This window comes from Cryptomeria japonica, unplaced genomic scaffold (assembly GCF_030272615.1).
Source record: "Cryptomeria japonica unplaced genomic scaffold, Sugi_1.0 HiC_scaffold_24, whole genome shotgun sequence".
Lineage (NCBI taxonomy): Eukaryota > Viridiplantae > Streptophyta > Pinopsida > Cupressales > Cupressaceae > Cryptomeria > Cryptomeria japonica.
In genome coordinates, this window is record NW_026728846.1 from 1352501 (window position 1) to 1375000 (window position 22500).

The following is a 22500-nucleotide window of genomic DNA, read 5'->3' on the forward strand; positions in this document are numbered from 1 at the left end:
CTGTTACTGGGCGAACACGAGATGCGCACAGGAAATCGATCAGCCCTCACAATGGCCCAAGGCCAGAGATCGGACTGCTACGATTTACCCCAACAATCATCGTGCCACTCTTCGCAGAGAGGTGATAGACGCCAACGAGCCCGCGCATAGCAATCGAGGTGTAAAAAGGGCGTTGAAGGCAGGAAGCCTGGACGAAAGAGGCTACGAGGTCACCTCGAAGCGGTCTAAGAATCGGGCGCACTTGGGGCGACTACCAGTGCCAACCCCTTATCCCGCGGTGCGTCCGACACACAGAAATTTCCAAGGCGGCCAAGGAGCCTCCCCGCATAGCAATCGGGGTGTGAGGTTACGGATGCAGCATTGATAGCAATCGAGGTGTGAGGCGAAGGATGCAGAAGTGAGAGCCGAGGGATGTAGCAGAGATAGCAATCGGGGTGTGTGATGCAGAAGAGATAGCAATCGAGGTGTGCGGTGGGAAGGGCCCAGCAGCCAGAATGCATGAAGCGACGGATGAAGCAGTGATGACAACCGGGCTGTGAGGAGAGGAGGGATGCAGCCAAGAAAGCAATCAGGGCTCGAGGCAAGGGATGCATCAAGGATAGCAATCATGTTGTGAGGCGAGATTCCAAAGGCTAAACGTGAGAGGCTGCAGGGTCGACTCAGAGAGGTCTATGCATGTGAGAGGCTGAAAGCAAGGTCGACTCGGAGCGGTCTATGCATCGGGCGCGCTTGGGGCGACTACCAGTGCCAACCCCTTATCCCGCGACGCGTCCGACAAAGAGAACGTTCCAAGGCGGCAGAGGAGGTTACCAGCCGAAGGATGCAGTAGCAATAACAGGTATAGTTCCGCGGCGGCCGAGAAGACTCACCGCATAGGAATCGGGATGCGAGGCGAGGGATGCGGCGGGAAGGCCCCGACGGCTAAACGGAAGAGGCTGCAGGGCCGCCTCGGAATGGTCCAAGCATCGGATGCGATTGGGACGACTACCAGTGCCAACCCCTTATCCCGCGATGCGTCCGATACACAGATAGTTCCAAGGCGGCCGAGGAGCCTCACCGCATATCAATCGGGGTGCGAGGCGAGGGATGGGGCGGGAAGGCCCCAACGGCTAGACGGAAGAGGCTTCAGGGCCACCTCGGAATGGTCCAAGCATCGGACGCGCTTGGGGCGACTGCCAGTGCCAACCCCTTATCCCGCGATGCGTCCGATACACAGATGGTTCCAAGGCGGCCGAGGAGCCTCACCGCATAGCAATCGGGGGTGCGAGGCGAGGGATGGGGCGGGAAGGCCCCAACGGCTAGACGGAAGAGGCTTCAGGGCCGCCTAGGAATGGTCCAAGCATCGGACACGCTTGGGGCGACTACCAGTGACAGCCCCCTATCCCGCGATGCGTCCGATACGAAGATGGTTCCAAGGCGGCCGAGGAGCCTCACCGCATAGCAATCGGGGTGCGAGGTGGGGGATGCGGCGAGATGGCCCCAACGGCTAGACGGAAGAGGCCACAGGGCCGCGTCGGAATAGTCCAAGCATCGGACGCGCTTGGGGCGACTACCAGTGACAACCCCTTATCCCGCGATGCGTCCGATACGAAGATAGTTCCAAGGCGGCCGAGGAGCCTCACCGCATAGCAATCGGGGTGCGAGGTGGGGGATGCGGCGAGATGGCCCCAACGGCTAGACGGAAGAGGCTGCAGGGCCGCCTCGGAATAGTCCAAGCATCGGACGCGCTTGGGGCCACTACCAGTGACAACCCCTTATCCCGCGATGCGTCCGATACGAAGATAGTTCCAAGGCGGCCGAAGAGCCTCACCGCATAGCAATCGGGGTGCGAGGTGGGGGATGCGGCGAGATGGCCCCAACGGCTAGACGGAAGAGGCCACAGGGCCGCCTCGGAATAGTCCAAGCATCGGACGCGCTTGGGGCGACTACCAGTGACAACCCCTTATCCCGCGATGCGTCCGATACGAAGATAGTTCCCAGGCGGCCGAGGAGCCTCACCGCATAGCAATCGGGGTGCGAGGCGAGGGATGCGGCGAGATGGCCCCAAAGGCTAGACGGAAGAGGCTGCAGGGCTGCCTCGGAATAGTCCAAGCATCGGACGCGCTTGGGGCGACTACCACTGCCAACCCCTTATCCCGCGATGCGTCCGATACACAGATAGTTCCGAGGCGGCCGAGGAGGTGGGGGATGCAGCGAGATGGCCCCAACGGCTAGACGGAAGAGGCTGCAGGGCCGCCTCGGAATAGTCCAAGCATCGGACGCGCTTGGGGCGACTACCAGTGACAACCCCTTATCCCGCGATGCGTCCGATACACAGATAGTTCCGAGGCGGCCAAGGAGCCTCACCGCATAGCAATCGTGGTGCGAGGTGGGGGATGCGGCGAGATGGCCCCAACGGCTAGACGGAAGAGGCTGCAGGGCCGCCTCGGAATGGTCCAAGCATCGGATGCGCTTGGGGCGACTACCACTGCCAACCCCTTATCCCGCGATGCGTCCGATACACAGATAGTTCCAAGGCGGCCGAGGAGCCTCACAGCATAGCAATCAGGGTGCGAGGCGAGGGATGCGGCGAGAAAGCCCCAACGGCTAGAGGGAAGAGGCTTCAGGTCCGCCTCGGAATGGTCCAAGCATCGGACGCGCTTGGGGCGACTACCAGTGACAACCCCTTATCCCGCGACGCGTCCGATACACAGATAGTTCCAAGGCGGCCGAGGAGCCTCACCGCATAGCAATCGGGGTGCGAGGCGAGGGATGCGGCGAGAAGGACCCAACGGCTACACGGAAGAGGCTTCGGGGCCGCCTCGGAATGGTCCAAGCATCGGACGCGCTTGGGGCGACTACCAGTGACAACCCCTTATCCCGCGACGCGTCCGATACACAGATAGTTCCAAGGCGGCCGAGGAGCCTCACCGCATAGCAATCGGGGTGCGAGGCGAGGGATGCGGCGAGAAGGACCCAACGGCTAGACGGAAGAGGCTTCGGGGCCGCCTCGGAATGGTCCAAGCATCGGACGCGCTTGGGGCGACTACCAGTGACAACCCCTTATCCCGCGACGCGTCCGATACACAGATAGTTCCAAGGCGGCCGAGGAGCCTCACCGCATAGCAATCGGGGTGCGAGGCGAGGGATGCGGCGAGAAGGACCCAACGGCTAGACGGAAGAGGCTTCGGGTCCGCCTCGGAATGGTCCAAGCATCGGACGCGCTTGGGGCGACTACCAGTGACAACCCCTTATCCCGCGACGCGTCCGATACACAGATAGTTCCAAGGCGGCCGAGGAGCCTCACCGCATAGCAATCGGGGTGCGAGGCGAGGGATGCGGCGAGAAGGACCCAACGGCTAGACGGAAGAGGCTTCGGGTCCGCCTCGGAATGGTCCAAGCATCGGACGCGCTTGGGGCGACTACCAGTGACAACCCCTTATCCCGCGACGCGTCCGATACACAGATAGTTCCAAGGCGGCCGAGGAGCCTCACCGCATAGCAATCGGGGTGCGAGGCGAGGGATGCGGCGAGAAGGACCCAACGGCTAGACGGAAGAGGCTTCGGGTCCGCCTCGGAATGGTCCAAGCATCGGACGCGCTTGGGGCGACTACCAGTGACAACCCCTTATCCCGCGACGCGTCCGATACACAGATAGTTCCGAGGCGGCCGAGGAGCCTCACCGCATAGCAATCGGGGTGCGAGGCGAAGGATGCGGCGAGAAGGACCCAACGGCTAGACGGAAGAGGCTTCGGGTCCGCCTCGGAATGGTCCAAGCATCGGACGCGCTTGGGGCGACTACCAGTGACAACCCCTTATCCCGCGACGCGTCCGATACACAGATAGTTCCAAGGCGGCCGAGGAGCCTCACCGCATAGCAATCGGGGTGCGAGGCGAGGGATGCGGCGAGAAGGACCCAACGGCTAGACGGAAGAGGCTTCAGGGCCGCCTCGGAATGGTCCAAGCATCGAACGCGCTTGGGGCGACTACCAGTGACAACCCCTTATCCCGCGACGCGTCCGATACACAGATAGTTCCGAGGCGGCCGAGGAGCCTCACCGCATAGCAATCGGGGTGCGAGGCGAGGGATGCGGCGAGAAGGACCCAACGGCTAGACGGAAGAGGCTTCAGGGCCGCCTCGGAATGGTCCAAGCATCGGACGCGCTTGGGGCGACTACCAGTGACAACCCCTTATCCCGCGACGCGTCCGATACACAGATAGTTCCGAGGCGGCCGAGGAGCCTCACCGCATAGCAATCGGGGTGCGAGGCGAGGGATGCGGCGAGAAGGACCCAACGGCTAGACGGAAGAGGCTTCAGGGCCGCCTCGGAATGGTCCAAGCATCGGACGCGCTTGGGGCGACTACCAATGACAACCCCTTATCCCGCGACGCGTCCGATACACAGATAGTTCCGAGGCGGCCGAGGAGCCTCACCGCATAGCAATCGGGGTGCGAGGCGAGGGATGCGGCGAGAAGGACCCAACGGCTAGACGGAAGAGGCTTCAGGGCCGCCTCGGAATGGTCCAAGCATCGGACGCGCTTGGGGCGACTACCAGTGACAACCCCTTATCCCGCGACGCGTCCGATACACAGATAGTTCCGAGGCGGCCGAGGAGCCTCACCGCATAGCAATCGGGGTGCGAGGCGAGGGATGCGGCGAGAAGGACCCAACGGCTAGACGGAAGAGGCTTCAGGGCCGCCTCGGAATGGTCCAAGCATCGGACGCGCTTGGGGCGACTACCGTTGCCAACCCCTTATCCCGCGATGCGTCTGATACACAGATAGTTCCGAGGCGGCCGAGGAGCCTCACCGCATAGCAATCGGGTTGCGAGGCAGATTATTGGGAAGGGAACCCCCTGGGATGCGGCTCAAGCAGTGCCCAAAGGGACTGGAATGCGGAATCACATCGAGAGACCCAAATGCTATACGAGGGCTCAAATCGAATTATCGATTTGGCCACGACATGGACGCATCGGAACGACTACCTTTGCCGAACCACTCGCAATTGCATCCATACCGAAACCAATAGACATTTCCGTTAGAGCCCTCGCATAGCATTCGGGAATCTCGCATGCCCCTCTAAATCGACCAATGCTGGCGCTCAATGAAAATCCGAGCGCTACCACCGTTCGAGCGCCAGCATTGGTCGAGTTAGAGGGGCACGGGGGAGAATGCTCCAGTCAACACCTCCCCTATATAAGTTATTTGTCCGATTCTCGCACAACCGTAGTCTGCCTCGTCGAATCAAACAACGGTCCCAGATTCCGACTTCCGTTCCGTAGAGACCCAAAAGCTAGATGGAGGCTCGCAAGAAAGAGAGTCGGCGCATAGCAATCGGGTTTCTCGAACGTTTAGGGACCGAGCTCACTTGCGGATAGGGCAAAATCCGCCAAGCAACCCAAAAGCTAGACGGGGGCTCGAATCGAATCGCCTAGGCGGCCACAACAACGACGTGTTGGATCGACTACCAGTGCCAAACCATTCAGCAAGACTAGTCTGTGTCGAGGCCGGATAGAGATTCTCAGAGAGCGCCCGCATAGCATTTAGGAGACCTGCCGCGTCCCTCACACTCGACAAATGGTGGTGCACGTTTATAAATCCGAGCGATCCCAACCCTTTCAAGCACCAACATCGGTCGAGATAGAGGGGCACGGAGGGGGCTGCGTGAGACAACACAGTCCCCTATATAAGTTATTTGTCCGATTCTCACACATCCGAAGAATGGTCATCAAATCGGACAACAGCCCAAACTTCCGACTTCCGTCCCAGAAAGCCCAAGAGCTATCTAAAACGTTCATGGCCGGAACTCGATCGCGGCTATACCAGTCCGCCAAGCAACCCAAAAGCTAGACTGGAGCTCTAGTCGAATCACCTCTGTGGCCATTGCAAGGACGTGTTGGAGCGACTACCATTGCCGAACCATTCCGCAGGTCGAGTCCATACCAAGGCCGCATAGAGATTCACGATGAGCTCCTGCATAGCAATCAGGAGACTTGCCGTGTCCATCACAATCGATAAATCCTGGTGCAAGATTTTTGCATCCGAGCGCTCCAACCAGTCGAGCACCAGCATCAATCGACATAAACGGGCACGGGGGGAGGATGCTCGAGAACACTACCTCCCCTATATAAGTTATTTGTCCGATTCTCAAGCAGCCGAAGTCTGGTCATCGAATCGGGTCAAAGACCACAACTTCCGACTTTACCCACAATGCAAGTCATCGAATCGAACATCGGCCCCCGAGTCGGACTCCATGCGTATGTCAGGTCATCGGACCCAAATTCCGCCTTCCTGCGCATGGCGGGCCATCAATATCAACTCGGTCATCGGACCCAAACTCCGCCTTTTTGCGTATGGCACGCCTTCAAATCGGTCATCGGACCCAAATTCCGCCTTCCTGTGCATGGCGGGCCATCAACATCAACTCGGTCATCGGACCCAAATTCCGCCTTTCTGCGCATGGCACGCCATCAACTCGGTCATCGGACCCAAATTCCGCCTTCCTGCGCATGGCAGGTCATCGGACACAAATTCAGACCTCGCCAATATGCCTACGTATCGAATCGGTCATCGGACCCAACTTCCGACTTCATCCATACTGTAGGGTCTTTGAGGTTGGCGCGGTGCGCTCAACCCAGGGAGTCGACCCATCGAAGCATACACCTCCCCTATATAAGCTATTTGTCCGATTCCCACACCTGTGTAGTTTGCACCTCTGACCAGGACATCGACCCCAACTTCCGAACTCGACTGCAACGACGGCACCAGCGCCTTGGTGCGCACCTTGTGACGCACAGTCCCAACATTCGCCTTCCTGCACATGGCAGGTCATCGGACCCAAATTCCGACCTCGCGAGTATGCCTACATATCGAATCGGTCATCGGACCCAACTTCCGACTTCATCCATACCGTAGGGTCTTTGAGGTTGGCGCGGTGCGCTCAACCCGGGGAGTCGACCCAACGAAGCATACACCTCCCCTATATAAGCTATTTGTCCGATTCCCACACCTGTGTAGTTTGCACCTCCGATCAAGACATCGACCCCAACTTCCGAACTCGCCTCCAACGACCGAACCAGCGCCTTGGTGCGCACCTTGCAACGCACAGTGCCAACATTCGCCTTCCTGCACGTGGCAGGTCATCGGACCCAAATTCCGACCTCGCGAGTATGCCTACATATCGAATCGGTCATCGGACCCAACTTCCGACTTCATCCATACCGTAGGGTCTTTGAGGTTGGCGCGGTGCGCTCAACCCGGGGAGTCGACCCAACGAAGCATACACCTCCCCTATATAAGCTATTTGTCCGATTCCCACACCTGTGTAGCTTGCACCTCCGATCAGGACATCGACCCCAACTTCCGAACTCGACTAAAAAGACCGCACCAGCGCCTTGGTGTGCACCTTGCAACGCACAGTGTCAACATTCGCCTTCCTGCACATGGCAGGTCATCGGACCCAAATTCCGACCTCATGAGCATACCTACTAATCGAATCGGTCATCGGACCCAACTTCCGACTTCATCCATACCGTAGGGTCTTTGAGGTTGGCGCGGTGCGCTCAACCTGGGGAGTCGACCCATCGAAGCATACACCTCCCCTATATAAGCTATTTGTCCGATTCCGACACCTGTGTAGTTTGCACCTCCGCTCAGGACATCGACCCCAACTTCCGAACTCGCCTGCAACGACCGAACCAGCGCCTTGGTGCGCACCAAAAGTGCGCACTTTTGGAGGGCACTTTTCTGCGCTCCAAAGGTGCGCACTTTTGGAGGGCACTTTTTGGAGGGCACTTTTCTGCGCTCCAAAGGTGCGCACTTTTGGAGGGCACTTTTTGGAGGGCACTTTTCTGCGCTCCAAAGGTGCGCACTTTTGGAGGGCACTTTTTGGAGGGCACTTTTCTGCGCTCCAAAGGTGCGCACTTTTGGAGGGCACTTTTTGGAGGGCACTTTTCTGCGCTCCAAAGGTGCGCACTTTTGGAGGGCACTTTTTGGAGGGCACTTTTCTGCGCTCCAAAGGTGCGCACTTTTGGAGGGCACTTTTTGGAGGGCACTTTTCTGCGCTCCAAAGGTGCGCACTTTTGGAGGGCACTTTTTGGAGGGCACTTTTCTGCGCTCCAAAGGTGCGCACTTTTGGAGGGCACTTTTTGGAGGGCACTTTTCTGCGCTCCAAAGGTGCGCACTTTTGGAGGGCACTTTTTGGAGGGCACTTTTCTGCGCTCCAAAGGTGCGCACTTTTGGAGGGCACTTTTTGGAGGGCACTTTTCTGCGCTCCAAAGGTGCGCACTTTTGGAGGGCACTTTTGTGCACTCCAAAGGTGCGCACTTTTGGAGGGCACTTTTCCTGTGCTCCAAAGGTGCACACCTAGGTGAGCACCTTCGACCACACCTTGTAGCACACCAAACTCTGACTTTCGACTTCATCCGCAATGCAGGGTCTTTGAGGTTGGCGCAATGCGCACAACCAGGGGAGTCGACCCATCAAACCCAACACCTCCCCTATATAAGCTATTTGTCTGATTCTCATACATGCGTAGCCTGCAGGAGCAATTAGGACATCGACCCCAACTTTCGGCTTCTAAACGAAAACAAGGTCTTTGAGGTTGGTGTAATGCGAACAACTAGGGGAGTCAACCCATCAAACCCAACACCTCCCCTATATAAGCTATTTGTCTGATTCTCATACATGTGTAGTCTACAGGAGCAATTAGGACATCGACCCCAACTTTTGACTTCTTAACGAAAACAAGGTCTTTGAGGTTGACGTAATGCGCACAACCAGGGGAGTCGACCCATCAAACCCAACACCTCCCCTATATAAGCTATTTGTCCGATTCTCATACATGTGTAGCCTGCAGGAGCCATTAGGACATTGACCCCAACTTTTGACTTCTTAACGAAAACAAGGTCTTTGAGGTTGGCGTAATGCGCACAACCAAGGGAGTTGACCCATCAAACCCAACACCTCCCCTATATAAGCTATTTGTCTGATTCTCATACATGTGTAGCCTGCAACAACGATTAGGACATCCACCCCAACTTCTGAATTCGTCTGCGTTGACCGCACCAAAGGTGCACGCCTTGGTGCTCACCAAAATCCGACTTCCGACTTCTTCTGCTATGCGGGGTCTTTGAGGTTGGCGCAGTGCGCACAACCAGGGGAGTCAACCCACCGAATGCAACACCTCCCCTATATAAGCTATTTGTCTGATTCTCATACATGCGTAGACTGCAGCAATGATTAGGACATCCACCCCAACTTTTGACTTCTTAAACAAGACAGGGTCTTTGAAGTTGGTGCAGTGCACACAACCAGGGGAGTCGACCCATCAAACGCAACACCTCCCCTATATAAAGCTATTTGTCCGATTCTCATACGTGTAGTCTGCAGCAGCGATTAGGACATCGACCCCAACTTCCGAATTCGTTTGCATTGACCGCACCAAAGGTGCACGCCTTGGTGTGCACCCTGGAGTGCACTTTGGTGCTCACCTCGGTGCACACTTTGGTGTGCACCTCGGTGTGCACCAAAGGTGCGCACCTTGGAGCGCACCAAAGGTGTACACTTTGGAGCGCACCACATAGGGTCTTTGAGAGGTTGGCGCAGTGCGCACACCAAGGTGGGTGTTGAGGTGCGTGCCGAGGTGGGTGGGTGCTAGGGTGCGCTCCATGGTGGGTGCCAGGGTGGGTGCGTGCTAGGGTGGATTCCAAAGAGGGTCATAGGGTGGGTGCCAAGGTGGGTTGGTGATATAGTGGGTTCAAAGGTGGGTACTAGGGTGGGTTCCAAGGTGGGTCACAAGTTGGGTGCCAGGATGCGTGGGTGTTAGGTTGGGTGCCAAGGTGGGCTCCTGCGTGGGTGGGTGCTAGGGTGGGTTTCAAGGTGGACGCGAGGGCGGGTGCCAAGGTGGGTAACAAGTTGGGTGTTAGGATGGGTGAGTGCTAGAGTGGGTGCCAAGGTGGGTGGGTGCTAAGGTGGATGCCAAGGTGGTTCACAGGGTGGGTGGGTTCTAGGGTGAGTTCCAAGGTGGGTCACAGGTTCAGTGCTAGGGTGGGTGTCAAGGCGGGTGTCGAGGTGCCTGGGTGCTAGGGTGTGGATGCCAATGTGGGTCATAGGGTGGGTACTAGGGTGGGCTGCAATGTGGGTGCCAAGGTGGGTAACATGCTCGGTGGGTTCTAAATTGGGTGCCAGGGTGGGTGTGCACCCACCTTGCCCGAGGTGGGTGCCAAGGTGCCAGTGTGGGTGGGTGCTAAGGTGGATGCCAAGGTGGGTGAGAAGGTGGGTGATAGGTTGAGTGGTAGGATGGGTGGGTGCCAAGATGGGTCACAGGGTGGGTGCAAGGGTGGGTAGGTGCTAGGGTTGGTGTCAGGGTGGGTGGGTGCTAGGTTGGGTTCCAAGGTGGGTGCGAGGGTGAGTGTCAAGGTGGGTCACAGGTTAGGTGCTAGGATGGGTGAGTGCTAGGGTGCAAAGGTGCCAGGGTGGGTGCTAGGATGGGTCGATGCTAGGGTGAGTGGCAAGGTGGGTCCACAAGTGTCAAGGTGGGTGCCGAGGTGGGTGCCAAGTCGGCGACTGCTATGGTGGATGCCAAGGTGGGTCACGGGGTGGGTGCCAAGTTGCTAGGTTGGGTTCCAAGGTGGGTGCCAACGTGGGTGCTAGGGTGCGTGGGTTAAAGGGTGTGTCACAACGTGGGTGCCAGGATGGGTGCGCACCCACACTGGCCAAGACGGGTGCGGGTGCAAGGTTGGGTTCCAAGCCCGGTCACAGGCTGGGTGCTAGGATGGGTGGGTGCCAAGGTGGGCACCAGGGTGGGTGCACCCACCCTGGCCAAGGTGGGTCACGGGGTGGGTCCTAGGGTGGGTAACGGGGTGGGTACTAAGGTGCGTGCCAAGGTGGGTCATAGGGTGGGTGCCAAGGTGGGCACCAGGGTGGGTGTGCACCAACCCTAGCCAGGGTAGGTCACGGGGTGGTTGTCGGGGTGGGCGTCAAGGAGCCAAGGTGGGTGGCAAGTAGCCAAGTTGCGTGCCAAGGTGGGTGTCGGGGTGGGTGCCAAGGATCCAAGGTGGGTGCCAAGGAACCAAGGTGGGTGTCTGGGTGGGTGCCGAGGTGGGAGCCAGGGTGGGTCCCAAGGTGAGTGCAAAGGTGGGTGCCAGGGTCAAGGTGAGTGCCAATGTGGGTTCCAAGGTGCCAGGGTCAGGGTGAGTGCCAATGTGGGTTCAAAGGTGCTAAGTTGGGTGCGAGGTTGGGTGCGAGGGTGGGTGGGTGCCAAGGTGTGCTAGGTGGAAGCCCGGGTGGGTCGGCATCCCATGGGTGTCGAGTTGGGTGCCTGATGGGTGCTTCTTGTCAAGTTTTAGTCGTCGGGACTCATTTCGAGCCTTAGAGGTCGTTTCTTGTCCGGTTGCCCTGTCTTCGACCTGGGAACCCAATTTTGGTCCTCGGGTCCCATTTTTTTTTGTCTCGCATCCCACTTTTGGCCTGTGGCCTTTTCGGGGTCGATTCTCGTTTTGGGCATCAGAGCATGTTTCTTCTCCTAAAACCCAATATTTGTTTATTAAGTCTCGGAACACATTTTTGTTCTCGTGGACCCATCATGGGTCTTGGAACGCATTTGTGGTCCTTGGGTCCCATTTTGCATCCCGAAACTTGTGTTTTGGTGCTTGATCCCTATTTTGGGTGCCCACCTTGCACCAAGTGCGCACCCGGGGCAAACCGAGCGCCTTGGTGCACCGGGGCAAGATCGAGCGTGCACCCGAGGCGCCCCGAACATGCACCAAGGTGCACTCGGCCCACATGTGAGCGCAGGTCGTTGCGCCCGAGGTGGTGTGTGGGCACCGCGTTGCAGACGGGACACTGCACGCACACGACGCCCCCTCCAGGTGCACGCACGTAGGCCGGGCCGGGTGCACACCCGACGCCCTAGCAAGGTGCGCGCACCCGGGCAGGGCTCACACTTGGCGAACGGGGCGCACTTCGCGAGGGAGGGTGTGCACCTCGACGGGGGTGGGTGGCCGGGGTGGATTCGCACGTGGGTCGCGGTTTGCTAAGTACACACTGCGACAAGCTCATAACGGGTGCGATCATACCAGCATTAGTGCACCGGATCCCATCAGAACTCCGCAGTTAAGCGCGCTTGGGCCGGAGTAGTACTGGGATGGGTGACCTCCCGGGAACTCCCGGTGTTGCACCCTTTTTTAGTTTTTCGCCGGGCGTCGCAATGCTATTTGAATAAACCTTTTGCCCGTTTGCGTTCTCGTCGGGGCCGGGCCGGGCCGGGGTGCGCTGCCCGCACTACCGCGCGCGCGGGGGCGACACCGAGCGCGCACCCGAGGCACCCCGAGCACACAGGCCACGGTGCAACCCGGGCGTTGTGCGCGCACCCCGGTGCGCCCGAGGTGCTGCGCGCGCACCCAGGTGAAATCGGTGTGCACCTCGGCCAGTGCGCGCTCGGTCGAGTCGCGCACGTTGGCCAAGGTGCACGGTGATGTTTCTTACTCTAAGGTTCCGCACCAGACGCCCGGGACAGGTGAGCGAAGCTGGGCGGGGCCGGGTGCGCGGCCGGGGCAGGTGCACGCAGCTGGAGAGAGCTTTGGAGCACACTTCGGAGCGCACCAATGATGCGCTCCATTCAAAAGTTTCCTGAAAAGGCAAAAAAAGTTGAGATTATAGAATTTCCCACTTGAGAGATTGTAAAAAAAAAAAATTTAAAATGAAGGAAACGCGGGTGCCAAGGTGTGCGCAGCCCAGCCAAGGTGTGCGCACCAAGGCGCCCACCCTGGCGAAGGTGCACGCAAGGTGCGCACCCGAGGCAAACCGGACAATTAACCCAACTTTCGACTTCGCGCGCACCTTGGAGCGCACTTCGGAGCGCTCCTTGGTGCGCACCAATCTTGGGCACCTCGGAGTGCACCATGGCGCCCACCAAGGTGCGCACCCGGGGCAAACCGAGCTCCGACTTCGTGCGCACCTTGGAGCGCACGAAAGGTGCGCACCATGGCGCCCACCAAGGTGCGCAGCCCAGCCAAGGCGTGCGCATCAAGGTGCGCACCCTGGCGAAGGTGCGCACCCGGGGCAAACCGAGCTCCGACTTCGTGCGCACCTTGGAGCGCACAAAAGGTGCGCAACCCAGCCAAGGTGTGCGCACCCCGGTCAAACCGAGCTCCGAATCGTGCGCACCAGAGGTGCACGCCATCGTGCGCACCTTGGAGCACACTTCGGAGCCCTCCTTGGTGCGCGCCGATGTTGCGCACCTCGGAGCGCACCCGGGGAAAACAATGCAATTAACCCGACTTTCGACTTCGTGGGCACCTCGGAGCGCTCTCGGGTTCGCACCTCGGAGCACACCGAGGTGCGCACCTTTGATGCGCTGCCTTCACCAATTTCCAGAAAAGGCAAGAAAACATTGAGAAGGTGTGCGCACCGAGGTGCCCACCCTGGCGAAGGTGCACGCGAGGTGCGCACCCGGGGCAAACCGGGCTCCGACTTCGTGCACGCCGCACCTTGGAGCACACTTCGGAGCGCTCCTTGGTGCGCACCAGGGCGCGCAACCCAGCCGAGGTGCCCACCCCGGCGAAGGTGCACGCGAGGTGCGCACCCGGGGCAAACCGGGCTCCGACTTCGTGCACGCCATGGTGCCCACCGCGGCGAAGGTGCACGCGAGGTGCGCACCCGGGGCAAACCGGGCTCCGACTTCGTGCACGCCGCACCTTGGAGCACACTTCGGAGCGCTCCTTGGTGCGCACCATGGTGCCCACCAGGGCGCGCAACCCCGCCGAAGGTGCACGCGAGGTGCGCACCCGGGGCAAACCGGGCTCCGACTTCGTGCACGCCGCACCTTGGAGCACACTTCGGAGCGCTCCTTGGTGCGCACCATGGTGCCCACCAGGGCGCGCAACCCCGCCGAAGGTGCACGCGAGGTGCGCACCCGGGGCAAACCGGGCTCCGACTTCGTGCACGCCATGGTGCGCACCGCGGCGAAGGTGCGCACCCGGGGCAAACCGGGCTCCGACTTCGTGCACGCCGCACCTTGGAGCACACTTCGGAGCGCTCCTTGGTGCGCACCAGGGCGCGCAACCCAGCCGAGGTGCCCACCCCGGCGAAGGTGCACGCGAGGTGCGTACCCGGGGCAAACCGGGCTCCGACTTCGTGCACGCCGCACCTTGGAGCACACTTCGGAGCGCTCCTTGGTGCGCACCATGGTGCCCACCAGGCCGCGCAACCCAGCCAAGGTGTGCGCACCAAGGTGCACGCGAGGTGCGCACCCGGGGCAAACCGGGGTCCGACTTCGTGCACGCCGCACCTTGGAGCACACATCGGGGCGCTCCCGGGTTCGCACCGGCGTTGCGCACCGTGGTGGGCACCTCGGAGCACACCAAGGTGGGCAGCGAGGTGCGCACCTTTGATGCGATGCCTTCACTAATTTCCATAAAAGGCAAAAAAAAAACGAGATTTTAAAATTTCCGTTTTGAAAGATAGTGAGAAAAAGGGAATGCTGGTGCCATCTTGAGCCCGCCCTGGTGCGCAGCCCAGCCAAGGTGTGCGCACCAAGGTGCCCACCCTGGCGAAGGTGCGCGCCCGGGCAATTAATCCAACTTCCAACTTCGCGCGCGCCAGGGTGGGAGCGCACCCAACAACCGGGCCTGGGAAGAGCCAATGCGAGAAACCCCACCAAACGCTCTGACAAAAAAAGAGGGGGCGCTCCAGTAACCCCGCTTCGGAGCGCACCCTGGGCAAACCCAGCCAAGGTGCCCACCCCGGCCAAGGTGCAGGCGAGGTGCGCACCCGGGGCAAACCGGGCTCCGACAACGTGCACGCCGCACCTTGGAGCACACTTCGTAGCGCTCCCGGGTGCGCACCTCAGAGCACACCAAGGTGGGCAGCGAGGTGCGCACCTTTGATGCGCTGCCTTCACTAATTTCCAGAAAAGGCAAAAAAAAAAGGAGATTTTAAAATTTCCGTTTTGAAAGATAGTGAAAAAAACGGAACGCGCGTGCCATCTTGAGCCCGCCCTGGTGCGCAGCCCAGGTAAGGTGCCCACCCTGGCAAAGGTGCGCACCCGGGCAATTAACCCTACTTCCGACTTCGTGCGCGCCAGGGTGGCAACCGGGCCTCGGAAGAGCCAATGCGAGAAACCCCACCAAACGCTCCGACAAAAAAAGAGGCGGCGCTCCAATAACCCCGCTTCGGAGCGCAGCCGGGGCAAACCCAGCCAAGGTGCCCACCCCGACGAAGGTGCACGCGAGGTGCGCACCCGGGGCAAACCGGGCTCCGACAACGTGCACGCAGCACCTTGGAGCACACTTCGAAGCACTCCCGGGTGCCCACCGGCGTTGCGCACCGTGGTGGGCAGCGAGGTGCGCACCTTTGATGCGCTGCCTTCACTAATTTCCAGAAAAAGGCAAAAAAAAATGAGATTTTAAAATTTCCGTTTTGAAAGATAGTGAAAAAAAAGGAACGCGGGTGCCATCTTGAGCCCGCCCTGGTGCGCAGCCCAGGCAAGGCATGCGCACCAAGGTGCCCACCCGAGGTGCACACCCGGGGCAAACCGGGCTCCGACTTCGTGCAGGCCGCACCTTGGAGCACACTTCGGAGCGCTCCTTGGTGCGCACCATGGTGCCCACCAGGGCGCGCAACCCAGCCAAGGTCTGCACACCAAGGTGCCCACCCCGGCGAAGGTGCACGCGAGGTGCGCACCCGGGGCAAACCGGGCTCCGACTTCGTGCACGCCATGGTGCCCACCGCGGCGAAGGTGCACGCGAGGTGCGCACCCGGGGCAAACCGGGCTCCGACTTCGTGCACGCCGCACCTTGGAGCACACTTCGGAGCGCTCCTTGGTGCGCACCATGGTGCCCACCAGGGCGCGCAACCCAGCCAAGGTGTGCGCACCAAGGTGCACGCGAGGTGCGCACCCGGGGCAAACCGGGGTCCGACTTCGTGCACGCCGCACCTTGGAGCACACATCGGAGCGCTCCCAGGTTCGCACCAGCGTTGCGCACCTTTGATGCGCTGCCTTCACTAATTTCAAGAAAAGTCAAAAAAAAACGAGATTTTAAAATTTCCGTTCTGAAAGATAGTGAAAAAAACGGAACGCGGGTGCCATCTTGAGCCCTTCCTGGTGCGCAGCCCAGGCAAGTTGTGCGCACCAAGGTGCCCACCCTGGCGGAGGTGCGCGCCCGGGGCAATCCGGGCTCCGACTTCGTGCACTGCATGGTGCCCACCAAGGCGCGCAACCCAGCCAAGGTGCCCACCGCAGCGAAGGTGCACGCGAGGTGCGCACCCGAGGTGCACACCCGGGGCAAACCGGGCTCCGACTTCGTGCACGCCGCACCTTGGAGCACACTTCAGAGCGCTCCTTGGTGCGCACCAGGGCGCGCAACCCAGCCGAGGTGCCCACCCCGGCGAAGGTGCACGCGAGGTGCGCACCCGGGGCAAACCGGGCTCCGACTTCGTGCACGCCATGGTGCCCACCGCGGCGAAGGTGCGCACCCGGGGCAAACCGGGCTCCGACTTCGTGCACGCCGCACCTTGGAGCACACTTCGGAGCGCTCCTTGGTGCGCACCATGGTGCCCACCAGGCCGCGCAACCCAGCCAAGGTGTGCGCACCAAGGTGCACGCGAGGTGCGCACCCGGGGCAAACCGGGGTCCGACTTCGTGCACGCCGCACCTTGGAGCACACATCGGGGCGCTCCCGGGTTCGCACCGGCGTTGCGCACCGTGGTGGGCACCTCGGAGCACACCAAGGTGGGCAGCGAGGTGCGCACCTTTGATGCGATGCCTTCACTAATTTCCATAAAAGGCAAAAAAAAAACGAGATTTTAAAATTTCCGTTTTGAAAGATAGTGAGAAAAAGGGAATGCTGGTGCCATCTTGAGCCCGCCCTGGTGCGCAGCCCAGCCAAGGTTTGCGCACCAAGGTGCCCACCCTGGCGAAGGTGCGCGCCCGGGCAATTAACCCAACTTCCAACTTCGCGCGCGCCAGGGTGGGAGCGCACCCAACAACCGGGCCTGGGAAGAGCCAATGCGAGAAACCCCACCAAACTCTCTGACAAAAAAAGAGGGGGCGCTCCAGTAACCCCGCTTCGGAGCGCACCCTGGGCAAACCCAGCCAAGGTGCCCACCCCGGCCAAGGTGCAGGCGAGGTGCGCACCCGGGGCAAACCGGGCTCCGACAACGTGCACGCCGCACCTTGGAGCACACTTCGTAGCGCTCCCGGGTGCGCACCTCAGAGCACACCAAGGTGGGCAGCGAGGTGCGCACCTTTGATGCGCTGCCTTCACTAATTTCCAGAAAAGGCAAAAAAAAAAGGAGATTTTAAAATTTCCGTTTTGAAAGATAGTGAAAAAAACGGAACGCGCGTGCCATCTTGAGCCCGCCCTGGTGCGCAGCCCAGGTAAGGTGCCACCCTGGCAAAGGTGCGCACCCGGGCAATTAACCCTACTTCCGACTTCGTGCGCGCCAGGGTGGCAACCGGGCCTCGGAAGAGCCAATGCGAGAAACCCCACCAAACGCTCCGACAAAAAAAGAGGCGGCGCTCCAATAACCCCGCTTCGGAGCGCAGCCGGGGCAAACCAAGCCAAGGTGCCCACCCCGACGAAGGTGCACGCGAGGTGCGCACCCGGGGCAAACCGGGCTCCGACAACGTGCACGCAGCACCTTGGAGCACACTTCGAAGCACTCCCGGGTGCCCACCGGCGTTGCGCACCGTGGTGGGCAGCGAGGTGCGCACCTTTGATGCGCTGCCTTCACTAATTTCCAGAAAAAGGCAAAAAAAAATGAGATTTTAAAATTTCCGTTTTGAAAGATAGTGAAAAAAAAGGAACGCGGGTGCCATCTTGAGCCCGCCCTGGTGCGCAGCCCAGGCAAGGCATGCGCACCAAGGTGCCCACCCGAGGTGCACACCCGGGGCAAACCGGGCTCCGACTTCGTGCAGGCCGCACCTTGGAGCACACTTCGGAGCGCTCCTTGGTGCGCACCATGGTGCCCACCGGGGCGCACCCGAGGCAAACCGGGCTCCGACTTCGTGCACGCCGCACCTTGGAGCACACATCGGAGCGCTCCCAGGTTCGCACCAGCGTTGCGCACCTTTGATGCGCTGCCTTCACTAATTTCCAGAAAAGGCAAAAAAAAACGATATTTTAAAATTTCCGTTCTGAAAGATAGTGAAAAAAACGGAACGCGGGTGCCATCTTGAGCCCTTCCTGATGCGCAGCCCAGGCAAGTTGTGCGCACCAAGGTGCCCACCCTGGCGGAGGTGCGCGCCCGGGGCAAACCGGGCTCCGACTTCGTGCACTGCATGGTGCCCACCAAGGCGCGCAACCCAGCCAAGGTGCCCACCGCAGCGAAGGTGCACGCGAGGTGCGCACCCGAGGTGCACACCCGGGGCAAACCGGGCTCCGACTTCGTGCACGCCGCACCTTGGAGCACACTTCAGAGCGCTCCTTGGTACGCACCAGGGCGCGCAACCCAGCCAAGGTGCTCACCCCGGCGAAGGTGCACGCGAGGTGCGCACCCGGGGCAAACCGGGCTCGGACTTCGTGCACGCCGCACCTTGGAGCACACATCGGAGCGCTCCCGGGTTCGCACCAGCATTGCGCACCTTTGATGCGCTGCCTTCACTAATTTCCAGAAAAGGCAAAAAAAAGAAAAAAATGAGATTTTAAAATTTCCGTTTTGAAAGATAGTGAAAAAAACGGAACGCGGGTGCCATCTTGAGCCCGCCCTGGTGTGCAGCCCAGGCAAGTTGTGCGCACCAAGGCACCCACCCTGGCCAAGGTGGGTCACGGGGTGGGTCCTAGGGTGGGTAACGGGGTGGGTACTAAGGTGCGTGCCAAGGTGGGTCATAGGGTGGGTGCCAAGGTGGGCACCAGGGTGGGTGTGCACCAACCCTAGCCAGGGTAGGTCACGGGGTGGTTGTCGGGGTGGGCGTCAAGGAGCCAAGGTGGGTGGCAAGTAGCCAAGTTGCGTGCCAAGGTGGGTGTCGGGGTGGGTGCCAAGGATCCAAGGTGGGTGCCAAGGAACCAAGGTGGGTGTCTGGGTGGGTGCCGAGGTGGGAGCCAGGGTGGGTCCCAAGGTGAGTGCAAAGGTGGGTGCCAGGGTCAAGGTGAGTGCCAATGTGGGTTCCAAGGTGCCAGGGTCAGGGTGAGTGCCAATGTGGGTTCAAAGGTGCTAAGTTGGGTGCGAGGTTGGGTGCGAGGGTGGGTGGGTGCCAAGGTGTGCTAGGTGGAAGCCCGGGTGGGTCGGCATCCCATGGGTGTCGAGTTGGGTGCCTGATGGGTGCTTCTTGTCAAGTTTTAGTCGTCGGGACTCATTTCGAGCCTTAGAGGTCGTTTCTTGTCCGGTTGCCCTGTCTTCGACCTGGGAACCCAATTTTGGTCCTCGGGTCCCATTTTTTTTTGTCTCGCATCCCACTTTTGGCCTGTGGCCTTTTCGGGGTCGATTCTCGTTTTGGGCATCAGAGCATGTTTCTTCTCCTAAAACCCAATATTTGTTTATTAAGTCTCGGAACACATTTTTGTTCTCGTGGACCCATCATGGGTCTTGGAACGCATTTGTGGTCCTTGGGTCCCATTTTGCATCCCGAAACTTGTGTTTTGGTGCTTGATCCCTATTTTGGGTGCCCACCTTGCACCAAGTGCGCACCCGGGGCAAACCGAGCGCCTTGGTGCACCGGGGCAAGATCGAGCGTGCACCCGAGGCGCCCCGAACATGCACCAAGGTGCACTCGGCCCACATGTGAGCGCAGGTCGTTGCGCCCGAGGTGGTGTGTGGGCACCGCGTTGCAGACGGGACACTGCACGCACACGACGCCCCCTACAGGTGCACGCACGTAGGCCGGGCCGGGTGCACACCCGACGCCCTAGCAAGGTGCGCGCACCCGGGCAGGGCTCACACTTGGCGAACGGGGCGCACTTCGCGAGGGAGGGTGTGCACCTCGACGGGGGTGGGTGGCCGGGGTGGATTCGCACGTGGGTCGCGGTTTGCTAAGTACACACTGCGACAAGCTCATAACGGGTGCGATCATACCAGCGTTAGTGCACCGGATCCCATCAGAACTCCGCAGTTAAGCGCGCTTGGGCCGGAGTAGTACTGGGATGGGTGACCTCCCGGGAAGTCCCGGTGTTGCACCCTTTTTTAGTTTTTCGCCGGGCATCGCAATGCTATTTGAATAAACCTTTTGCCCGTTTGCGTTCTCGTCGGGGCCGGGCCGGGCCGGGGTGCGCTGCCCGCACTACCGCGCGCGCGGGGGCGACACCGAGCGCGCACCCGAGGCGCCCCGAGCACACAGGCCACGGTGCAACCCGGGCGTTGTGCGCGCACCCCGGTGCGCCCGAGGTGCTGCGCGCGCACCCAGGTGAAATCGGTGTGCACCTCGGCCAGTGCGCGCTCGGTCGAGTCGCGCACGTTGGCCAAGGTGCACGGTGATGTTTCTTACTCTAAGGTTCCGCACCAGACGCCCGGGACAGGTGAGCGAAGCTGGGCGGGGCCGGGTGCGCGGCCGGGGCAGGTGCACGCAGCTGGAGAGAGCTTTGGAGCACACTTCGGAGCGCACCAATGATGCGCTCCATTCAAAAGTTTCCTGAAAAGGCAAAAAAAGTTGAGATTATAGAATTTCCCACTTGAGAGATTGTAAAAAAAAAAAATTTAAAATGAAGGAAACGCGGGTGCCAAGGTGTGCGCAGCCCAGCCAAGGTGTGCGCACCAAGGCGCCCACCCTGGCGAAGGTGCACGCAAGGTGCGCACCCGAGGCAAACCGGACAATTAACCCAACTTTCGACTTCGCGCGCACCTTGGAGCGCACTTCGGAGCGCTCCTTGGTGCGCACCAATCTTGGGCACCTCGGAGTGCACCATGGCGCCCACCAAGGTGCGCACCCGGGGCAAACCGAGCTCCGACTTCGTGCGCACCTTGGAGCGCACGAAAGGTGCGCACCATGGCGCCCACCAAGGTGCGCAGCCCAGCCAAGGCGTGCGCATCAAGGTGCGCACCCTGGCGAAGGTGCGCACCCGGGGCAAACCGAGCTCCGACTTCGTGCGCACCTTGGAGCGCACAAAAGGTGCGCAACCCAGCCAAGGTGTGCGCACCCCGGTCAAACCGAGCTCCGAATCGTGCGCACCAGAGGTGCACGCCATCGTGCGCACCTTGGAGCACACTTCGGAGCCCTCCTTGGTGCGCGCCGATGTTGCGCACCTCGGAGCGCACCCGGGGAAAACAATGCAATTAACCCGACTTTCGACTTCGTGGGCACCTCGGAGCGCTCTCGGGTTCGCACCTCGGAGCACACCGAGGTGCGCACCTTTGATGCGCTGCCTTCACCAATTTCCAGAAAAGGCAAGAAAACATTGAGAAGGTGTGCGCACCGAGGTGCCCACCCTGGCGAAGGTGCACGCGAGGTGCGCACCCGGGGCAAACCGGGCTCCGACTTCGTGCACGCCGCACCTTGGAGCACACTTCGGAGCGCTCCTTGGTGCGCACCAGGGCGCGCAACCCAGCCGAGGTGCCCACCCCGGCGAAGGTGCACGCGAGGTGCGCACCCGGGGCAAACCGGGCTCCGACTTCGTGCACGCCATGGTGCCCACCGCGGCGAAGGTGCACGCGAGGTGCGCACCCGGGGCAAACCGGGCTCCGACTTCGTGCACGCCGCACCTTGGAGCACACTTCGGAGCGCTCCTTGGTGCGCACCATGGTGCCCACCAGGGCGCGCAACCCCGCCGAAGGTGCACGCGAGGTGCGCACCCGGGGCAAACCGGGCTCCGACTTCGTGCACGCCGCACCTTGGAGCACACTTCGGAGCGCTCCTTGGTGCGCACCATGGTGCCCACCAGGGCGCGCAACCCCGCCGAAGGTGCACGCGAGGTGCGCACCCGGGGCAAACCGGGCTCCGACTTCGTGCACGCCGCACCTTGGAGCACACTTCGGAGCGCTCCTTGGTGCGCACCAGGGCGCGCAACCCAGCCGAGGTGCCCACCCCGGCGAAGGTGCGTACCCGGGGCAAACCGGGCTCCGACTTCGTGCACGCCGCACCTTGGAGCACACTTCGGAGCGCTCCTTGGTGCGCACCATGGTGCCCACCAGGCCGCGCAACCCAGCCAAGGTGTGCGCACCAAGGTGCACGCGAGGTGCGCACCCGGGGCAAACCGGGGTCCGACTTCGTGCACGCCGCACCTTGGAGCACACATCGGGGCGCTCCCGGGTTCGCACCGGCGTTGCGCACCGTGGTGGGCACCTCGGAGCACACCAAGGTGGGCAGCGAGGTGCGCACCTTTGATGCGATGCCTTCACTAATTTCCATAAAAGGCAAAAAAAAAACGAGATTTTAAAATTTCCGTTTTGAAAGATAGTGAGAAAAAGGGAATGCTGGTGCCATCTTGAGCCCGCCCTGGTGCGCAGCCCAGCCAAGGTGTGCGCACCAAGGTGCCCACCCTGGCGAAGGTGCGCGCCCGGGCAATTAACCCAACTTCCAACTTCGCGCGCGCCAGGGTGGGAGCGCACCCAACAACCGGGCCTGGGAAGAGCCAATGCGAGAAACCCCA

The 22500-nt window shown here is 60.7% G+C and overlaps 2 non-coding genes across 2 annotated transcripts; both read left to right on the plus strand.

Annotated features, from left to right (window-relative positions):
- The first annotated feature begins 12043 nt into the window (after nt 1–12043).
- Nucleotides 12044–12162, plus strand: LOC131861148 (5S ribosomal RNA). The gene has a single exon (XR_009360225.1). It is a non-coding gene; the product is annotated as a 5S ribosomal RNA (ribosomal RNA).
- A 7817-nt stretch (nt 12163–19979) lies between these two features.
- On the plus strand, nt 19980–20098 carry LOC131861337 (5S ribosomal RNA). Its single transcript, XR_009360412.1, has one exon. It is a non-coding gene; the product is annotated as a 5S ribosomal RNA (ribosomal RNA).
- The last annotated feature ends 2402 nt before the right edge of the window (nt 20099–22500 follow it).